Genomic DNA, 23098 nt, shown 5'->3' on the forward strand with positions numbered 1-23098 from the left:
AATAATAACAATATGGGGACTACATGGGCACAACAATATAATAAGGGGGTTGTACTAATAACAATAAGGGGTTGCATTAGTAGTATAGGGACCTAACATGCCCCTCTCCTTCAAAAAGTGTTGTCCTCAACGCTTGAGTAGTTCTTGATGCTTCTATATAAATTCTTGTCCTCCCATGTGGAATCTTCAGTGGGTAAGTTCTTCCACTTGATGAGATACTCTGAGATTGATCTATTTCGTAGCTTTCAATTTCTTTGTTCTATGACTGCTTCAGGTTCCAATATGATTTTTCCTTCCTTGTCAAGTTCTCACAATATTGTTTGAACTGGGATCTTCTACAACTTTTGAATGAGTTCCCACTCCTTTGGGCATATCGATATATGTAAGGCCTGATGTTTGGAGGAAAACTTCATGGAATCAAATGAATAGCATGATGATGATCATGAATAGGTGGGAGGCCTTTGGGAGTCTCAAATACCTTGGAATGATTGTCCAAAACGTTTTGGAGATCTGGAGAAATACACGATTTCGATGTGGGATCCTCTAGTGAAGATAATTGTGCAATTACAACCCGTTGTTCTTTATTTAGAAGCTTTTTCATGCTGTTAGAGTTGATTACCTTTGCAGGTTTTCCTTCAATACCCCTCAATTCAACTTCCTTTCCTTCCCCAAAAAATTTCGAGAAAAGTTCTTGAAAATTAAAATCTATCGTACCCAAAGATTGTAGCCATTGGACTCCTAGTAAAACATCAACACCACCCATTGGAATGGAAAGCATTGGGCTATTCAATACATATTCTCCCATGGATGGCTTGATATTATGGCACTTTTTAGAGAAATTTATGGTTCCTCCACTTGCAACCATCACTTGACACTCTGGTGCTGGATATAGGAAGCAATTCAATTCCTTGGCTATCTTACAATCAATAAAATTATGGGTACTTCCCAAATCAATCAACACTTTTACCTTTTTCTTCTTGATATGTCCTTCTATCTTGATAGTTTGAGGAGTGGTAATTTCTTCCAATGCATTACAAGATATGGTCGGATTGATTTCTTGAGGCTCGATGTGATCTTTCAATTCTTGAACATTTTTCTTCTTGATATGTCCTTCTATATTGATAGTTTGAGGAGTGGTAATTCCGTCCAATGCATTACAACATATGGTCGGATTCATTTCTTCTTTCTCTATGTGATCTTTGACTTCTTGAACCTTTTTCTTCTTGATATGTCCTTCTATCTTGAGAGTTTTAGGAGTGGTAATTCTTTCCAATGCTTTACAAGATATGGTCGGATTCATTTCTTCTTTCTCTCGGGTTGGTTCCTGGTGTATATACTCTTCTTTTGATGTTTATTGATCCTTTTCTTCCTCCTCTCCACAATCAATGTAAAATAATTTCTTCTCAGCACACTTATGACATTTGATGTATTTGTTATCACAACTATAACAAAGCCCTTTTTCTCTTTTTTCTTCCAATCGTTGTGGTGTAACCCTTGTAGGTTGTGTAAGGCTAGGAGAAACAACACTTCCATCTTTATAGGTGTGAGGGGTAGACTTCCTTGTTGCCATAATTTTGCTTTCCACTTTGTAAATAAACCCTTTTTCTCTTTTTTCTTCCAATTGTTGTGGTGTTTCTCTAAAGAAGGTGTTGCTCTTTGTATCCTCATAATGTGCTATCATTTCCTCCATCAAAATTGACCATGTAACAAGTTGTTTACGAGAACAAAGCCATTTATACCATAAAAATTGATCCGGTTCTAAATATGAAGATGCAATACATACCTTTTGTAATAGTGGTACACCATGTAGATCAAAATATTGCTCCATCTGTAGTATCCAATTTACTGGATCCTTTCCATCAAACTTCCCCATATCGTATTTTCTTGACTAGGAGCTCGATCTTGAAATGACTGTAACTCTGTACTTTCAGATCTCAAAGTTCTGAAATTGTCTCCTGTAGTAGCCCTCTAAGTCCTCTTTCTAACCCCACAAGTTTGATCATAATTTGATTCTCCAAGAAAGAGTTATACAAAATATCCTAAGATGACCTGATTATATAATGCTTCAGTGGAGAGAACTTGTATGACGTGCCACGTGTTACTATTTCGACTTCCGGATCTGAAAACTATGCATAGAAAACTACAGTCTATCCTCTTTCTGTAACTTCTTACGAAATTTCAATTTTTTGCTCAGAGAGAAAACTATGACAAGTTTCCCAAGGTCACCTATTTAGGATGTAATTCGGGAGCCTAAAAAAACCCTAACTTCCTCAGATCATATATCCGAAAATATAGAGAGACAAGATCTGAAATTTGGACCCGAGATTCAGAAGGATTTCTTCTCACATGGTTTTTTCTTTAGCTTCTGAAACTTCGTAGCGAAAAGGTTATAGTGAAAATACCACGATGACTTGTTTTAGATGAAATTCTGGAGCTTGAAAAAACCCCGACATCCTAATATCATATCTCCAAATATATAGCAGGACAATTTCTTAAATTCGGACGCGCGGTTTAGCAAGATTTCTTCTCAAATGGGTTATTTTTTTAGCTTCTGCAACATGGCACAAAAAATTTTATGGTAAAAATACCACGATGACCTGTTTGGAGCAGCGAAACCCTAGAATCCACAGCTCTGATACCAAATGTTATGGAACTAGCTGACAAAAAGATAGAAAAGATAGATCAACTCCTTATAATTCAGCCTCATCAAGGGGGAAACCTCCTTTACATTACACAAATGAACAATTCTTCGATGATACAAATGACAAGACCTCCTTTCTATATATAGGAGTCTAAGGGGTCATAATATAATCAGAGCCGACCTAACAATAATAATGTAAGGGCATAATAATAACAATAGTGGGCTTCTATGGGGCACAATAACAACAATATGTGGACTACATGGGCATAACCATATAATAAGGGGGTTGTACTAATAACAATAAGGGGTTACACTAGTAGTATAGCGACCGAACATACCTTCTGTAAATTGGTTGGGCATGATGAACAAAACTTCCAAAGCTATGAATTAATGATGGATCAGACGCCTACATATCGGGTGCAAGCTAAAACTCGTCCTCAAGATCAGGGCATGGGTACAGTGCGTGGAGGATTCTGAGGCTATGAAAGAGGAAGAGGAAGAGGGGCCAGAAGAGGTTGTGGACAAGTTATTTTCTACAACTGTGGAGAACCAGGACATTTTGCACACAACTGTCAAAACCCAACGTATCCATCCAATCAATATTGTAAATAGTTTAACCATGTGATAGAGGATTGCTCGATGTTGATAGCCAAAATGCAGGAGAAAAAAACTCAACCAGCCATGTAAAATATATAGATGATGAGGGAGGAGCCTCGTGAAGAGGACCATAGCATCAATATCATGATGCGAGGTGGTATTGCTATGCGAGAAGATAAATGAATGCAGCTAGAAACAAAATGATGGGTGTGAAAGGCTGTCAAAAAAGAGGTCAGATTTGATATCAACAGGGCTAAATAATATTTTATGGAAGCCAAGAAGAACTTCATGAAGGCTTTTATGTCAAGAAGTCAGGAGAAACTGACTGGAAACAATGAAACGCAGGACGTGGATCCTTCACTATTGGATACTTTTCTAAAAAGCTGTATGAAGCTACTATGGGATAGAAAGCTAGTGGAAGGGCTCTAGGAGCTAATTGACAGTTGTATGGGTAAAATCAAGACTCCTCCCGAACAACGCACTGTGAGGAAATTGGGTAAACATAAGAATAATACGGTGTGAAATGAGGTTGACCGCGCAGATTGGAGAGTAGGAAATGGATCAAGTTATCATGGATTTGGGATCTGATGCGAACGCGCTAACAAACAAGACGTGGGAAATGATGGGGATACCTATGCTACAATGGTCTCCTATACAGATATGCATGGCCAATCAACATAAGATCATTCCTATGGGGCGCATGTATGAGGTAATAGTAGACATTGAAGGAGCAAGCACTCTGGCTAACTTTGAAGTAATTTAAATAGTGGATGACAACAATCCTTACTCGACGCTATTATGAATTGATTGGGCCTTTGACATGGATGCAATAATTAACCTAAAAAAGCAAAGAATGACATTTGAAAGGAAGGCACTCTAGGTTATTGTCCCATTGGATCCTACTAAAGGTGCGCACTACATTAAACCAGTCCACATATATGAAGAGGTAGAGGATTTGGATCAAATATATAAGATCACTTCGTGCAATGAAGATTGGATAAATCCCACTGTAGATGGGTGAATTATGTGGGAGAGAGATAACTCCTGTACCTTAGATTCAGATGATGAACTTGAGCATTGGAAGAATAGGTTGTACAAAGTTTCAATGGTACGCTGCAATATGATGAAAAAATTGCTTCGGTGTGTATCCACGAAGGTAAGAAATCTTCCTCATTATGATGTTTTAGATAATGTTAATTTGTTTCTAGATAAGTTTGAAAGGGATGTGCCAGAAGATCTATGGTTCCAGGCTCTTGATCCAATGCTACGCCTGCCCATTGGTGGGGTACGCATAACCATAGCTTTGATGACTAGAAAGAGTACAGGTTAATGATGAAGCTAAGTTTTGGGTACGCGAATACCCACCTGACCAAGAAATACTCAGGCAAGGATGATCTACATGAGAATTTGGAGCGATGGAGTAAAGCTCTGGGGGAAGAGTCTCAACCGGAATAGGTTAATATATTTTTTCACACCCTAGATACTATTTCGATGAACTGGTACATGGAAACGGAGCTACACCATGGGATGGTCGAGTGGGTTATCCTAAGGGAAAGTTTTTTGTTAACCTTAAGATTTCAGATGGATTTACGTGTATTGATGAAGTGCTCCATGAAATTAAGGCCAAAATCTTTAGGATGCCTCAGGAGCCAATAGAATGGGTTCAACGGGACTAGAACACACAACTACACCATGCACTAGAACGCTACAACCTAACTGCTGAAGAAGAAGAAGAGGATCCATGAAATATCAACATTCGAGAGAGCGAGGGGTAGTGTGAGGTTGAAGGACCCAAAGCAGAAAACCCTGATATAACAGAACCTTTGAAGACTAGGCAATTGAACATTAAATTCGATGCACAACCTAAGTTTGTAAAGATATGTGATTATTGGGATGAAGATACAATCGATAAGGTTGTGTAACTATTGTGTGAATACCAGGACTTGTTCCCTACCAAGTTCTTGGATCTAAAAGGAATAGTAGGGGATCTGGGTTTAATAAAGGTCACCTTAAAGCCGGATGAAAAACCCATGAAACAAACACCCTATCATCTAAATCCCAAGTATAAGGAGAAGGTGCACAAGGAGCTAGAAAAAATGGTGGAGGTTGGGATCATTGAACCAGTGGAAGAGTCTGAATGGGTGAGACCTATGTTTGTTCAGGAGAAGAAGAAAGAATATGAAATTAGGATATCTGTAGATTTCAAGAAGCTCAACGATGCATGAGTGCATGACCCATTTCCAATGCCATTTATGGATGCAGTTTTGGAGAATGTTGGAGGGTAGGAAGCCTATTCGTTCACTGATGGGTTCTCGAGGTACAATCAGATTAAGATCACACTGGAAGATTGCAACGAGACTACCTTCACGATAAAATGGGGATGCTTCCAGTACACAGTGATGCCATTCGGGCTGAAGAATGTGCCCATGAGCTTCTCAATGGTCGTAATTGCAGCTTTTAAGGAGTTCGTCCATAAATTCTTAGAAGTTTATTTTGATGACTGGATTGTGTTTGGGTTGGTAAAGCACCATGTTGCAAGTCTGCGCCTTATGTTGGATACTTGTGACAAATACTAGATTGTGACGCTATGTGAAGTGCGAAACTACAATTGAGAAGTGTATATGTGCCATAGGGATATTGTTAGGCCATGTGGTATGCAAGCAAGGATTAATGGTAGACCCTACAAATATCATTGTTATTGTTAATTTAGAGGCTCCAAAGAATGTAAAATAGTTGTGCTCAACGTTGCGCCACACTGGATACTATAGGAAGTTATCAAATCTTATGCGTAGATAATTGTGCCAATGGAGAAATCACTGAAGAAGGACGCAAATTTTTGCTAGGATGAGGAGTGTCAAAACAATTTTGATGTTTTAAAGGAAAATATGGTGACTGCGCCCATTTTGGTGTTCCCAAACTTGAAGAAAGAATTCATGTTCATGTGGAGGCATCCTATATTGCGTTAGGTGTGGTATTGACCCAGATAGGTGAATGCGATATCGATCATCCTATAGCCTTCGCAAGTAGGAAATTATCAAAGGCCAAGAGGAACTACTCAACTACAGAGTGCAAAGGATTGACAATGGTGTACGCGCTACAAAAATTTCAACATTACCTGTTGGGCGCGTAGTTCAAGATGTATACAAATCACTCCGCTCTCAAGTACGTGGTCAACAAGCTTGTGTTGGGGGGGGAGGTTTGTAGGTGGATGTCACTTTTTCAGGAATATGACTTTGAGGTGATTGTGAAACTTGGAAGATTGAATGCAGGACTAGATCACTTATCCAAAATTGAGACAGACAAAGAGCCCACTAGTTTCGAAGAAGGATTGCTAGATGCATAACTCGTTGTTGTACGTGTCACAGAAGATCACTTTGCTGACATAATCCAGTTTTTAACAACTGGAACAACCCCGGGAGGATATTCTACAAAGGAGAAAAAGGAATTAGTGGTCCACGCGACAGATTTTTCTATGATCACTGGAAACTTGTATAATATGGGCTCCGATGAAATACAACGACGATATGTTCCAGAGTTTGAATGATCTAGCATCCTTGCCAAAGAACATGGAGAAGTGGTGCGAGGACACTATGCAAGAAGAGAAACCACATAGAAGGTTATGCACATAGGATTGTGGTGGCTGATTGTGCATAAGGATTCTAAGGCATATTGCAATCCATGTGATTCTTGTCAAAGGACAAGAAATCCATCATGGAGAGATGAACTACCCTTAAACCCACAAATTTCTATGCATGTGTTTGAAAAATGGGTGATTGACTTTGTGGGTCCGATATAGCCACCAGGGAAAAAGTTGGGTACATAATACATTATTACTACAACTGAGTATTTGACGAGATGGGCAGAAGCACAACCGGTCAAAGGCAATAGCGTTGCTATAGCTGTGGAGTTCATTTTCGAGTTTTTCTTAACTCAGATTGTCTGTCCCAAGGTATTGATGAGTGATAGGAGTACACATTTCTTAAACAAAACAATTTGTGCGGTGCTTGAAGAATTGCAAGGTATCACTAGAAGAGTACGCCCTATCATCCTCAAGCTAATAGTACAGTTGAAGCATTTAATAAGATACTAGAAAGTGCTTGATGAAGGTCTGTAATGTGAAACAGAATGATTGGGATGTACCCATACCAGCAATCCTATGGGCATATAAGACAATGTGTAAAAATTTGGCAGGTCAAACTCCATTCAGGTTGGTTTATGGGATAGATGCTGTGATGCCATGGAATATATTGTGCCAAGTTTACGAATTGCGGTGTTGAATGATATGGCTAAGCGCAAGACTATGGAGGAGAGTCTCGTGTAGCTAATGGAATTGGAGGAAGATAGGTTTTTGGCAGGATTTCTCCAACAGGTGCAAAAGGAGCGTGAAAAGGCCTGGCGCGGTCGACATATAAAGCACACACCTTCTAGGTAAATGATTGAGTGTTAATTTATGATATAAAATTCACGAATTTTCCTAGAAATTTTCAGATGCATTAGTTGGGGCCATATGGTGGCGTAGTTCAGCTCGCGAAGCTGAATTGAGAATTATTTTTGGGAAGAGTCAATGGTAGTCGAGTGAAGTTATCTAAGGGTGATCTCACCCCTGCACAATGATTGTATGATGGCGGGATAGTCCTAGTATTCCAGGAAATTACAAGGAGGTACAGGACTATAAACTACACTACCTATGAATTGGAAAGACAGAGTAAGGGGGTTGCACAATGGAAGCAAGAAGGGCATCAAGAGGAGCTACACCACAAAGGTTGGGCCATGGAGATTGGTGTCGCGCAGTCAGGTCAAAAAGTAGCCATTAGGTGCAATGTAGTTGATTGGATGGTAAATTTTCCATTAGCACGAGTGGGGTTGCCGCATTTATGGGGAAAATATTTTGGAAATCTACTGACAAAGATGCATTAATGAGAGAAAATTGGAGGGAACGGTTGGATTTGAATTCAAATTCACCTATAAATCTTGCAGGCTAACTAGCATTTGAACACTTTGCTTTCAACAAGTTTTCCTTAATCCTTTTTACCAAAGAGATTGCTATATGTATTAGAATATTTGGGAAGACATTTTAGCATGACCATAATTCGCCAGCTTACATGAGTGGCACTGAGAGATCATCTCTGAGAGAATGATGGCCACTTCCCCCATAACTGAAGTTGAGGCATGAAGCTACAATGTCTGAAGCTGCAACTGCTGAAGCCACAATTGCTAAATTCCTTCCCCCTGTACCAATGGCCCCTAGGTTTCCTATGCCTAAGATGACTGTAGCTAAGAAGAAACAAAAGAAACCACAACAATTCTGGTGAGCCAGTCACCGTCGAAAAACACCACTGAGGTTCACCAAAAGGGGAAAATGGACAAGTCATAGCAACCGCATGAGCCCCTTGACCTGAATGAAGAAGAGCTTCACGGAGGAATTGAGGAGATGGGTGTTGATGACCATGAGCCTATAACTCGGTTCCCGAAGTATATCCCACCATGAAAAGGCAAAGCGAAGGTGTCAAAAGACCCAGATACTACCAAGTTTATGGTTTCTACACCACTGCTACCATAGAAGGTGGTGTTTGAAGGTGCACTATTAGGGTGTATTCCCTTGCTAAAGATGGAGGATTGGGACATGGTAGACCATGAGAAGTTCCCACAGCTTGTGTTGAACAAGTATTTGGTGAATATTTATTATGAAGAGACCAGAGTAACACGACTAGAGCCAATGAAGTGGGTCGTAGGGGTTAATAAAGAAGGCATGCTAAACATGCTATGCTTGCCACATTTTAGCAGATCAAACAACAACAAAGTCTGGGTTTGGAAACTGCTCACGCTAGTGCATGATGGGTGTCTCTGGTTGGGAAAACCCATCCCTATTACCGATATGATGATCCACGGAATCACTATGTTGCCCCATCAAGGGGTCGATCAAACAGAGGCATTTGGAGGGAAAACCAAAGAAAAAAAACTTGCAAACCAAATGAAGAGTGAGTTTGGCTTGGTTAAGAAGTCACGTCGATATTCCATCCACTCCATTATAGACAAGGCATTACAATTTTCCACGTAGATCCTGGCCTGTAATATCGTGTGGAAATGTTGTGCGAACAACGTTTTGACATCGGTAATTTCATTAGTTGCACAATGTGCTAAAGGTGTGTAGTACAATTGGGCGTAGTACCTCTGCAAGGAGTTTTTGGCCAACTATCATGAAGCACAAGATGAGGGCAAATAATTTCACTATGCTTGGCTATTGCTATTGATTGCGCTAGTCATGTGGAGGCTACCAGAAGACAGTCAATTCCCTCCATAAGAACTTGATTTATGAGGATCGGTGAAGTTCACTTTGCTATGGGTGACAAAGTACCTTATGAGGGTCATGGAGACTAAAATGTTTTAGGTGTTGGTCAAGATGGATCTCCACATGGTGATCAGCTAGAGGCCGAGGCTGTCACTAACTCTATATGAACAACTGGAAGCTTATGCAGAGTTCAAGGTGGACTTTCACAATGTGTTTATCCGTGTGAGACAGGATCCGAAGAAAATGTGGTACAAGTTACCCTACCTGGTGAGTGAGGTAGATGTGCAGGAGGTCGTTGGGAAATGGCCAGGGGAGTGGTTGCACCCCTCAGATCTTGGTGTGGGTACAAGCAAGGCTGGGGAAAGATCCTTCGTGCAAACCATGACAGCACAAAAGAAGAAGGAGGTTGAGCAGGTGCAACTCAAGAGAAAGCTACACTGTAGAACAAGGAAGTTGCTTCCAAGGAAACTTTTGAGAAATATCGGCTGGCTAAGGAGACTACTATTGACGTTGAGGATTTTGCTTCTCAGCACACTGAGGACTAGGAGGAGTCCGATGTTGAAGGAGGTGGGGGTGAGGAGAAGGGAACCCCCTTTCATGTATAAAAGCGCTATAAGGATCCAACTTCAGGTCCTAGGAAGAAGCATAAGTTTGACAGGCACGCACATCTAGATCGAGTGGTCTTCACTGAGAGGGACTTGGAAAAAATCGGAGATAAGGTCTGTGACACCACAATAGAACTCTAGACACAGTTCCAGAAGTAGTACGAGTAGGCACTAGCCAATGTGCAGAAGGATATGCATGATATGAAGATTCAAATAGGACGACTGTAAGTGAGAGTGGGCTAGGTGAGTGAGATTCAAGCAAGTGTGTAGTAAGCGAGTGCGACTATGCTAGATACAGATCAAACTCTGGACCTGAGATACATTTAGTTGTTGGATGCAGTCTTTCACACCCAATGAGAGGAAGAAAACAACCAGCTATCATAGCTTAAGGATCTGGGTGTCAATCTTGTTGTACTTCCTATCCAAACCCTCCATGAAATGCAACAAGGAGTATCCGAAAAGCTAAGGGTTAGGGAGTTGCGTGTACTTGTGGTGATCAATGAGGTCAAGACCAACAACGAGAAGATATTTGAGGAAAAGTCACATGCACTAAAGGAGAAGGAAGAAATGGCGACGCATAGCTAGGCCTTGGAAGTAGCAATTACACAGGCATGTAATATGTTGCCAGAACTCAACATTCTCGAAGACGTAGAGTCAAAAACAAATATTCAGAAATTGGTTGCATTGGTCAGGGAATCCAAGGATGAAATTGGGCGAGTCTGATTTGAACTTAAACTGCAAATATTCAAGTTTCAATTGAAGTTGCAGGCGACCACTCCGCTAGAAATTCGGGAGTAGTGTGGAGCAACGATTAAGGAGGGGATGGCCACATTAGACCCAATAGTCAAGGACTCCACTAACTTATTCAAGCAAATGATGGAACTTCTGACATTTCTGCAAGAGGACCCTAGTCTACAGAATATCGATACTAATATTAGGGAGATGTAGTAGCAGCTTGATGAAATGAGGTTGACTGCGTGCACTTTGGCACTAGTCCAATGCTTCGCTTGACTATAGGAAGGAAAACAGCTGCAGACATCAATTGAAGAGCTACATCATAAAAAGGCCATGTTGAGGGCCAAAACACAGCCATGGATAGAGGAAGCAAGCCAACTTACTCTATCATTTCAAGACAAGTTAAAGACCATCCAACAGACACAAAGGACAATGGGCCTTTTGGTGGAAGGCCCTACTACAGAGAAGCTCATCGAAGAAGTATAATAAGTAGCAGTGCAGGGTATAACGGATTTGCAAGTTTTGAAGAAGGAGTTTTGTGAACTCCAAAACAAGATTGGAGTGCCAATAGAGTGACTCGAGGGTGAGTCACCCAATTTGTGTTGGGGGTCTGTTGGGATAGGGTCCTTGGAGTTAAGTTTTGGTCAAATTTTGGGTTAATGTTTGTATAAAATGTAAAGTCTCCGTGAAATGTAGAAGCATAGTACGAAGATAGTATGAGTCAAAGGGGATTTAGTCCCTTGGGTGGGTAAGTGATAGGGAGGTTTTCATACCTCCCCATGGTCCATGGACCATGGTATTGTAAGCAAAATGCTATATATAGATGAGACATAGTGAGTCTAAGATATCAATTGGATAAGAAATTTTGTAAGGGCAAGCAATCTAACACAGGAAAGGTCTATTTCTTGTACTTAGGCGAAAGGGGAAGGCTCTTGCAGCTGAGTGCATGAAGACCTTTGTAAGTCTGTAGGCTGAGTGCGCGGGCCCCTGTAGGTGAGTTTGCAGGGAAAAGAAGTATGTATTGAATTGATACTTAATAAGGACAATTTTAAGCCAATTCTGATGCATTTGTGTCTTCTATCTTACTTCTGCAAGTTTTTGTATTTTCACTCTATGTTATAATTTATATGAATTAAGGCTTATTTGGTGTGAAACAATAGTAGATCAGTAATAATTATGCATGTTATAATGATTAAGAGCCTTTATAAAGATCTGGAAGTCATTTAAGTGAATTTGCTATAATCCAGTGTTTCGGAAAGGTTAAGGTTCGCGAAGATAAATCTAAGCCCTACAAACCACAAGAACCTATCACAGAGACCTCTGGATGCAGAAACATGGTTTTGTCATCCCCCAGTACTGCTTCGAGTGAGACTACAGCTTGCACTATGCAGGTTGTTGCCGAAAGGGCTAGCAGTTAGGCTTTTGTTGGTTGGCACAAATAACATTGAACCCAGGTCAGGCCCCATCAATCCAATAGAATTGATCATCTTGTTGAAATTCTATGTAATATCTCAGTTTTATGGACATTTCACTTTATGGTAGCACTATTATTACACTATTCATAATGTTTTATGTAATGTTGAATAACGAACTAAAGTTAATTCATGGACATTGGCAATGATCTCCCTTTAGCAGAAGAGTCATACTTTTTTCCAGAGCATATCAACAAGTAAACTAAAATCAAGTAGATAGTTAGTGATGAAACACTATATTTTCATTGGGTAGTGTGCACTTGAAAATTTAATTTCAGGTTCTTCTCAAATAAAAAATAAAATAAAAAACATTTTCTCCATGGAAAAAAAATCCTAGAAGAAACTTTGGACATTCCTTGCAAATCATTACATTCCTTTAACTATTTGAATAATTTCGTAAATAAATCTTGTAACATATAACTCATCAAACAACATGCACTAATATTATTGAATTCAATAATTGATCTACATGAATTCAATTATCTCTTCGGTTGTTGTTATCATTTACAAAACCATTGTCATCCTTCCTCACAATTCAAAAAATAAATAACTCCCATTTTTTATTCTTCAAGTAGTTGTTAGACAACCATTTCACATATATTTATTCATTGGGTAACACTGCATTTGTCCAGTTTTAACTTTTTCAAAGTTTCAAACAGTAATGAAGAAAGTTTAAATAGATAACCATAGACTCCTTTAAATTCCAAGTTTCTGGATGGAAGAGATTCAATAAAATTTTAGAAGATAAAGATAGTCTTCAAAATTTAGTATGGTCAAGATTTTGTGTGACTTATTAAGACGTGAAAGGAAAATACATTTGAGGATTCCTTCTTGAGTTGCAGTTTCACTCAGGATTTCTTATTTTGGATCATAATTGAGTACTCAATGATGTTTTGGGTCCAATTTGTAGTACTGACCCACAAAGATCTCCTTTGAGTACATGGTTCATTCATATTCTCAATTAATTCCACCTAAATGTATAGGACACTTTGGGAAGGCCTATCATGCTCCCTAGAATTTACAACCAGCACAATCCACTCATAAAGAAATCAACCAACAAATGTCCCATACTCTATCAAAGGTTGTGACGCTCACGGTAGGATGGAACTATATATATGGAATTGGATACACATACTAAGGAACCAGTGAAGATCTAAGCTTTCTCTAGCTAGGTGGGGTGTCTTCTCCCTATTAGATTTGCACTCAGAAACACATGACAAAGATTAATCGAAGGCAACCCTGAGACTGCGGAATAGAGTTCTTAACACCATGCGTTGCCTCTGATTATGCACTATGCTTCTTTAATATGCCATGATGGTCAAATCACTTTGTCAATATGATAGGAAGAAACTATGATCTACAAGTTTCAACTCTGAAGAACATAACCTTTTAAATCAATGCTTCTAGCATTATTTTGTAGGTTAAATTCAACTTCTGAGATGCGAGGAAATTGAAATCTAGAACAAACTAAAAAAGTTTATCCCAAATTTTATCTTAGCCATCTATTTAAACCCACTTTTTCAACTAGTTTTTCATTCCACTCAAATATAAGAAACAACATTCCAAGGAGCTTGCAGAAATTGAAATCATGCTAAATGTTGCTCCTTTTTTTGTTTTTCTAGAATCCAAACTCTCTCACATAGTTACAACCTTGAATTATATGCTTCATAGGATTCAAAGGATATCTCAAGTTTTATATCCAATTCACAATAAATTGTACCTTTACACTATCCCTTCTCAAATGTATGACATGTGTCTGCACACTAAGAATCACAATTACACCATTCAATCCTAATGTTATGTAAAGAACCAAGAACAAGGGAAAAAGTAACCTCTCACAAATTTTCTTAATAACTTTGTACATGAAAATAATAAAATTATAATATATACAATTTTAAAGGTAAATAAGTGACCTCATTTGTCGATACTAGATGTTGTGGACTTGCAATAGCCAAGAGAAGATTAAGAGGGCTCTGTAACTGATCCAATTTATTTGTGCACACTACAGAACATGGAGTCTCACATTTTTTTGCACGAGGGAAATGCTTCCAAATATCACCAGCTAAAATAAAGTACACAAAAATTTTGTTGCATTATATCTCTGCGGTATAAAGGAAGTCTAGTTTCACTTAATCAAGCACATTATTCATAGACAACAAGGACATCGTGAATGGTCAACTTCAGATTCCATGCCATTTTTGAATTGCCAAGATAACACCCCTATTTTTTCTTGTTGAAATTATTTAAGAAATCTCATTGCCAGGCATGTCTTCAAAACTACCTTGTTAAACGACTTTTAGTCCAAACTACAAATTCTTAGAAGGATATACTCCCACATTTCACCAACTGAAATATAGTATATAAGATCAAAATAGAAGCAATGCCTCCACTTAGAATTCAACTAGGAACAAGTACAACGCACATACCAATCATGTTTTTGAGTTATGTTAGTTATGGGGAAATTATCTTGTTAGTGAGCTTGCTCCAAGTCATATAATACTAAGTGAATACGTTTAGGTTAGCCATAAAATGAAGTATTGTTTATTGCTAAAACTGTGGGGTCTACTTTAAAATGCATGCAAGCTAATAAGAAGGGAAACTAAGTTCAACACTATGTTTTCAAGTTACTCTGTTAATGTTGGTTTAACCAAATTGTTTTCTTGTTTGAGTCCCTTTTGTTGGAAAGAATGGTTGTGCTGCTTGGTATTAAAGTAGCATTGTTATTCCCTATTTTGGGCATCATACAAAAATCATCATCTTGGTATTTTAGCTGGAAATCATAGAATAGGTCCCATGTTTGTTTCAGACTTTGTAACAACCTTGTTGGAGTTGAAAGAATAGTGTTTCAGTTGTCCGGACGAGTCAATACATTATGCAATCTAAATTTCATGTCCAATAAAGCTCCATCCTACCGAATATATGATACAAAGTACTTTTTAAAACATTGTTACACATTATAGCCAAATATAAATACCTTTTTATTTGATTTAATTAGGGATGATAAAGCTTAATAGACATCCACAAATTTATGTGGAAGAGATTGGTGTTGAATTAGCAACCTGTACAAATGTTTTTTTTATACCATTCCTCTATTACCAAACCCAAAAGAAACCTTATTTCCTAATAAACCTTCAAGTATTTAGTTTTGATGTCTCAGGAGACCCTTGTATTGATCCTCTTTTAAGGGGAGAAATGAGAACATATTTTATTTGTATAGGTCACAAATAGAAATGTGTCACTCCGAACATGGATTTCATGACCCTACAGGTAACCATGTTTTGTAGCAGTCATCGCGGTCAAGTTGTGCATTCACATGGAAAGGAAACACTTGGCAATCCTAAACGAAGATAAAGTTCAGGTAATTGGGTCTAGAAGGTGGGGCCAAGGTAATTCATATCTTATAAGGCCTTGCTTGAGAACACAATAGGATTAGTGTAGCTCTAGATACAGCTAGAGGGGATAGGGAAGCCGTTTTGGGGGTCTTAGTGGCCAAGTCTAGGGAATTTTACCTTCTAGAGAAAAAATCCTAATCTAAAATTGCTAAACATATGGATAGAACCCACAAAGAAATATTACATCATACTATATAGCGTCTATAAGAAGACCAGGTTGAGCTCCTCCATAAGGCATTACAATATGCATATATACACATCTAATGTACATGTTCATATGGGGTCATCATCAGGCTTGTGCAATTGCATAACAAGCTCGGGTGTTGCTATTACACTTTTCATTTAAAGTCACTTCATGAATAAAGAGAACCTTGAAATATACCGAAGTTAAAACTTCAAAGAGATCTATGAGAATCCCAGAGTGGGGAATGATATCTAAAACGAACCTCATCATAGATTGGACATGTAAAAGATAAGTGTTTCATGTTTCTAGTTCATAAAATACTTTCATCTTTTCGAAGGTGATGATTTTCCTCAACGCCAAACTAATGAGAGAAAACTTGAAGCTGGATTAGCTATGGTTTCAGACCAAAATACAGATTGATGTAACCCAAATCATAAATAACCTATTTCTGTATTTACATATATGTAAATATAATGCATACGCTTGACCTACGAATATAATTGATGATCTACCCAAGAAACTCCTAACATGTAGATTAAATGGTGGTTATGGTCACCTCCTTTGCTGAGAAACAAGAGAAAACATCCAGAAAATAATAGAATTAGGGAAACAATGATCTTTGGCAAAATGAATTCTCTTAGAAATAGTTGCATCAAGTTATTAAGGAACACAAAATTACTTCAAGAGGGAAGCAAATATCTGGAAGAAACAGAACTCTGCATCTTCAAGGCATAGATATTTCAAAATTTTGTAAAGCCAATTAGATTCAAGGACTTGTAGTCGCCTCTTTGATTTAAAATAAGCCAAGACAGTGTGAATCCTACAATTTTTATACAATCCAATCATTTTGAATAGCTCCTTAGATCACAAAAATTGAGAGTGGTAATGGATTTAGTCTTCAACCCGACTTTCGTGACTGGAAAATTAACAGAACATATCATAAGGAGTTACAAGAACGTACACTCATTGTGATTTATTATTATTTTCATATAATTCCCACATCAATGCATAAAACAAAAACACCAAAAGTTAGACTATATTCCATATTTGTTTAAGGAAAATAACTTGTAATTCAAGACCTCGGGTCACTCGTAGAATCAAATTTGAAACAGATAAAGTTTTGTTGCACAAGAAGTCATGGTGAAGACTAAAGGTGACTCTCTTTCAATTTTGTTTCAATATGTTGGCTAAAACATTTCTAACAGAAAGATAAGTCCTCCATAGGGGATGTGGATGCCAGAATTGGGCTTAGATTCAGACTGAACTATGTTTATGTTCCATAACCATTATGAATACTGAGATATATGTGTTCTAAAATCCATATAGTTACAACAAAACTTTTTCAATTATTCATTTGACAATAATTAAAATTTTCTTGTCATATCTTATGTATTAATGAAGATCGCGTTGACACAGTGATATGTGTGCTTGCAATAAATGTACACTTTTAGTCCCATAAGCCTACTTTAGTAGTCATTTTTCCCAATATTAAAAAAATTATCCAATCTAATATATTGATAAGAAGAATGTTGGAGAAGTAAATTTATGTAACAAAGTCCCATCCATTTAGTGTTGATTTACTACTACATGAGCCAAGAGATGTCACTCGACCTTCTATATATATATGAGTATCAACAATACAAAAGAGCTTGGGGCTCTACTTGGACATAAACCACCTAATTATTAGCCAGAGAACCATCCAAACTACCATGAAATGTCCTTCAATGATTCTTAGGTAGAACCATATTGGATTGGGTTGACAAGATTAGATTAGCCTTTACCAAGATGTTGTCCAAAAAGTGTTTGTGTAGAAAGAGAATAATGAAAACCACACTACCTTTGCTAGGATGAAAAAATTATCAATAATTATGTTAAGGATGGAGGCTTGGTATGATCCTTCACAACCACTCTTTAAAAAAATTCAAGTCCATGATCTTATCTTGGACTCATGCTTGACAATTTTAATATAATACTAGAGTTACCAATGAGAGAATATCCCTGAAAATACCCACCTCTTTGTTTTGTAATAATTGGATTTTCAAAATTGAATCAAAAGATGTCAAAGCATTCTCAACACATCATTTAACATGCTTATTACCTATAGTTTTAACTTATCTCAGCACATTCGATCCTTTAGGGATTCTTAGGTAGAACCCATATTGGATTGGGTTGACAAGATAAGATTAGCCTCTACCCATATGTTGTCCGACAAGTGTTTGTGTAGAAAGAGAATAATGAAAACCACACTACCTTTGCTAGGATGAAAAAATTATCAATAATTATGTTAAGGATGGAGGCTTGGTATGATCCTTCACAACCACTCTTTAAAAAAAATTCAAGTCCATGATCTTATCTTGGACTCATGGTTGACAATTTTAATATAATACTGGAGTTACGAGTGAGAGAATATCCCTGAAAATACCCACCTCTTTCTTTTGTAATAATTGGATTTTGAAAATTGAATCACAGAATGTCAAAGCATTCTCAATAAATCATTTGACAGGCTTATTGCTTATAGTTTTAACTTATCTGAACACATTTGATCCTTCAGGGATTCTTAGGTGGAATCCATATTGGATTGGGTTGACAAGATAAGATTAGCCTCTACCAATATGTTGTCCTACAAGTGTTTGTGTAGAAAGAGAATAATGAAAAGCACACTACCTTTGGTAAGATGAAAAAATTATCAAAAACTATGTTAAGTATGGAGGGTTGGTATGATCCTTCACAACCACTCTTTAAAAGAAATTCAAGTCCATGATCTTATCTTGGACTCATGCTTGACAATTTTAATATAATATTGGAGTTACCAATGAGAGAATATCCCTGAAAATACCCACCTCTTTCTTTTGTAATAATTGGATTTTGACAATTGAATCACAAAATGTCAAAGCATTCTCAACACATCATTTGACATGCTTATTGCCTATCGCTTTAACTTATCTCAGCACATTCGATCTTTTTGCATGCACGTAATTTTTATAACAAATGCTAAGATAGAAAAAATTGAGGTTAAACTATATGAAATTTCATAGTAGTCCAATGATGTCAAACTTCAAAGAAATAAAAAATTTCAATTATCTCTATTAAGACAATATCATAGTTAAAGAAGTGTCAAGTGTGTATGGCTAGTAGTTACATGTGCATGTGCATATCCTAGTTATGATTCTAATTATTATCACCTAGTTGGACCTAATTAAAATATGTCAAGTTGGAAATGTATAGTTAATAAGTTATGATGAGAACAAATTTTCTTAGCTTCATTATATAAATCAGTTTATGTCACTTCAATGTTTTGGCCAATAAATATTTTCTATTCCTTGGATAGACCCTATGATGAGCCCCGAATTGGGTTACTTATTGAGCTCATTTTGTGTAATTTTCCTTGATCAATCCTCCATTTTTCATAGATTATGCATGTTTTTCTAGTATGTTTATGTTATTTGAACGAATAAGGGTGGCCACTCTACCAAGGAGGCTAGTACGAGGTCATTTCATGTTTCTTGGACAAATTTTGGAGCAAAACCAAGCAATTATGACCCAGGTGACATCCAAGCTTGACGTGAGGATTCGCAGGGAGGTTGTCTTTGGCATTAAATGGCCCTTCCTCGAAATCTCCACCATCAACTCTGAGCTCAACAGGCCACCAAAACGCGTTCTAAAGGCAGTCGAGCAGCTTTGGAAAGAGTGACTGTTTACTAGCAGTTGGAATAGCCGAGTCCCTTGAATTTAGGAGGGCTGCTAGGCCCCTCGTGGTGTACAAATAGGAAGGCCTCAGCCTTCGTAGTTTACTTTTGGAACTGTTGGTATTTGCACTATAGTGTTGCCCTTTTCTCATCTCGTTTTTCTTAGCTACTGTTGTACAACTTTCTTGTGATGATTATTTTTGAGTAATGAGAAGCAGCTTTACTTGGCATCAGATCTGAGTTCTTTATAGGAGCCTACAGCTCTTGGGGTTGGGCCCAACCCGAGTGCTAAGGCCTCCTTTATGTATTGTTATTTGTTCTTTATGTATTTGAAAAATCATTTCTGTTAAGTATATTAAATGTTGCTGATTAACTAGGTCACTGTTAATGGTTAGAAAGACTTTTGATGTTCAGATTGAGTTGATAGGTTGTTAACAGGGAAAAGCTTCAAAAAAAAGGGCCATCAAACACCTCTGATTTCACCTCTCCCTCAGTGGGATCAGGAGCTCGGATCAGGGTGACCTTGCTGCCCACAAAAACACTGACTTTGCTTTGCCATGGAATCGCTAGTGTTTGATTTCCATTCGTAGAAGTTGGTTACATGTTCAAATTTTTTCTTGCTTAGTTGCATAAGTTAGTATACATGATATCATTGCAGGTAAAACTTCTGTTCATTCTCGTTACTGACAGCTAGATCAGATTAGGTCAACGTAACTAGGTCTTTGATTTTACAAGTCTTCTTTGGTTCAGTTGGAAAAGCAACTTGCAGAGCACCTGTATCACTTCTCTACCTGCCCATACTCCATCAAACCCATCTGCTCCATCCCTCAACTCAGCTTCCTGCCTTACATTTTCCATTTTCTCATATAACCCTAGTTTTTGTGCAACATTGCTTCAGTCCTCCTTGAAAAAATCCAGCCATCTACATTTGTCCTCAACTCCATCCACCAAGTCCTGGACAACCTCCAACCCTTATCCTACCTCCATACCCACTTCTTCATCTTTCTCCCTCCATCCATCCTCCAAAATCCCATTTCTGAACATCCTGTAGAAAAATTACAGACATCCTATAGAAAATCACAGACATCCTGTAGAACCCCTGTAGACTTCCTGTAGAAGCTCATGATTGAGGTTTCTTGATAACCAAACTCTGTGAAACTCTCTGGAAGGGTGTTACGGACCCCTTAGGCCCTCTCTGAACCTTCCTGACCTCCTCCAAGCATTTCCTCTCGCCAGTCCACCTCTGCACAATCAAAACAGTCAAATCGCATGCATGATAATTCTGGCAACTTGTTCAAAAATACAAAAAGATGTTTTTTCAGATGTTACTATAGAAGAAGCTTAGATACATGTATTTACCTTCCTAGAAGTCAATGGAATTTCTTTCAGTAGCTTGCATCCTCTTTCTTGCATCGGTAGGGATAGCTGGTAAAATTAGCGTTTGTTAGGGTTTACGTTTCCTTTCAACTTTCCAGTTTCTTTCTGCAATTAGATCAACCTTCTTTGAGTTAGCTTTCATCCATCAGTTAAAAAGCTTCTTCTCAGAGCTCATAGAAGCTGGCTTAAGCTCCTAGCAGATTTGTGCCAGCTGACCAAGTGACAGCTGCGGCAAGAGCTAGTACTTGTGCATATAGCACTGTCGCTTCCAAGTTTGTTACGAACTATCGGGTTGATAAAAGTAAAGAAGGGAGTCCCAGGAGTTGCAATATTATTGCTGCAATACTAGAGCTTACCACTCTTTTTGGCGTTGTTGTCGGGGAAGCGTCAGAGTATTTGTGATTGCTGTTTTTCTTCTATTTTCCTACTCTAACCTTGTGCTAAGTAGTTTATTTCAGTTCCATTATGCAATTTCATTTCTGCAAAAGTAAATTAGACATTTCATTCTTTCATAGATTAGCCTTTCAATTCCACAATTTCAATTCTGCAAGCGTAGTCTAGCATTTCATTCTCACAATTTGATTTCAGCAAAATAGATTAGTCCTTTCCTGCTTTCATTTCAATTCCGCATTTTTATTTCTGCAAGATAGATTTTAGTTAGTTGCAATTCCATCTGTTTCAGTTTTGCAGGTACAAGCAGAGAAAAAAACAAAAGCAACCAAAAATCCTTTCATGCCTCGTAGGAATAAGATAATACTGGAAAATTCCTACCCAGCACCCCCACCACTTCACTGAGTCACCCTTCTCTCTTCTTTGGTGGTAGTGACCCAGAAGAACCTATAGGTGAACCTCCTGAGATATACGAAGATCCTATAACAGAAGAAGAGCAAGAAAACATTCCTTTTGAGACCATGGCTGACGACAGAAATGGTAGAGACGATGACGAGAGAATATAAGGTACCTTCACCATCCGAGAGACCAACGGGGACATGAAAATGAAGAACATAAGTCCCTCAGCCTTACCTAATTTCCATGGATTAACCACTGAAGACCCTGATACCTTCCTGTTTGAGTTTGTTGTCCTTTGTCGAACTTATGACTATATAGAAGATGAGCAAAAGTTGAAACTCTTTCCCTCTACCCTCAAGGATGCAGCATTACGCTGGTTCATGGGGTTACCTGGAAATAGTATCACTACTTGGGCTCAGATGCAGCAAACCTTTAACAAAAAATATCGGGATTACTGTAGGTCAAAGGAAACCAAGGGAGAAATCTTTTTCATGACCATGGGAAATGATGAGTCTTTAGAGGACTACGAAGAAAGGTTCCAACTTAGCTATAAACGGGCAAGGTGCAAACTTGACCCTGATCCTCTAAAGCTGGTTCTACTCCGAGGAGTCCCTGAAGACCTTCTAGATACCCTTCACATGCTAGCTGGAGGAGACATTTACCAACTACCTTATGAGGACATAAAGACTGTGTTTAGAAACCACTCTAGGGCAGCCCGGAAAAGAGGTAGGGGGAATCCACTTTCAGCTAGTACTACCTTCTCCAAGCATGATTTTGCTAATCAGATGGAAGACCTCAAAAATGAGATGAGACAGACCATTTCCATGCAACTTGATACTTTTCGAATCCAACAAAAGAAAGAGGAAGTTGAGAGGGCTTTGGCCATTTTTTGTCCCAGATGTATGAGGAAGCACCCTAAGAATGAGTGTCCATTGCACTCAGTAGAGGTATGTTTCGTTTGTGAGGAAAACCACCCCACAAACCAATGCCCAACCTTACCAAGATTCAAAGCCATGTACCAAGGGACTGAGGCACCCACTGAACCTCTCTACTTCCTCAACCAAAGGAGGCCACATGGACCCAGACCTTACCAGCAGGGGATGCAAGGAACATCCCAAGATTATTATAGCACCAATCAATTTGCTCACATGCCTTCTTGGGGTCCCCCTGCTCATCCTTCCTGGTCTGCACCTCCTCCATGGTCTTATCCACCTCAATACCATACTCAACCCACTGCTCATTCGTTTCACTCACATGTCCAGCCACAGCCTAAGTGGAATGCACCTCAATCAAGGTGGAGGCCCCAATACAACTCTCCTCACACCATTCTG

Source organism: Pinus tabuliformis, chromosome 9 (genome assembly GCF_031772625.1).
Source record: "Pinus tabuliformis cultivar Carrire ecotype Pingquan chromosome 9, CPIR1, whole genome shotgun sequence".
Taxonomy (NCBI): Eukaryota; Viridiplantae; Streptophyta; class Pinopsida; order Pinales; family Pinaceae; genus Pinus; species Pinus tabuliformis.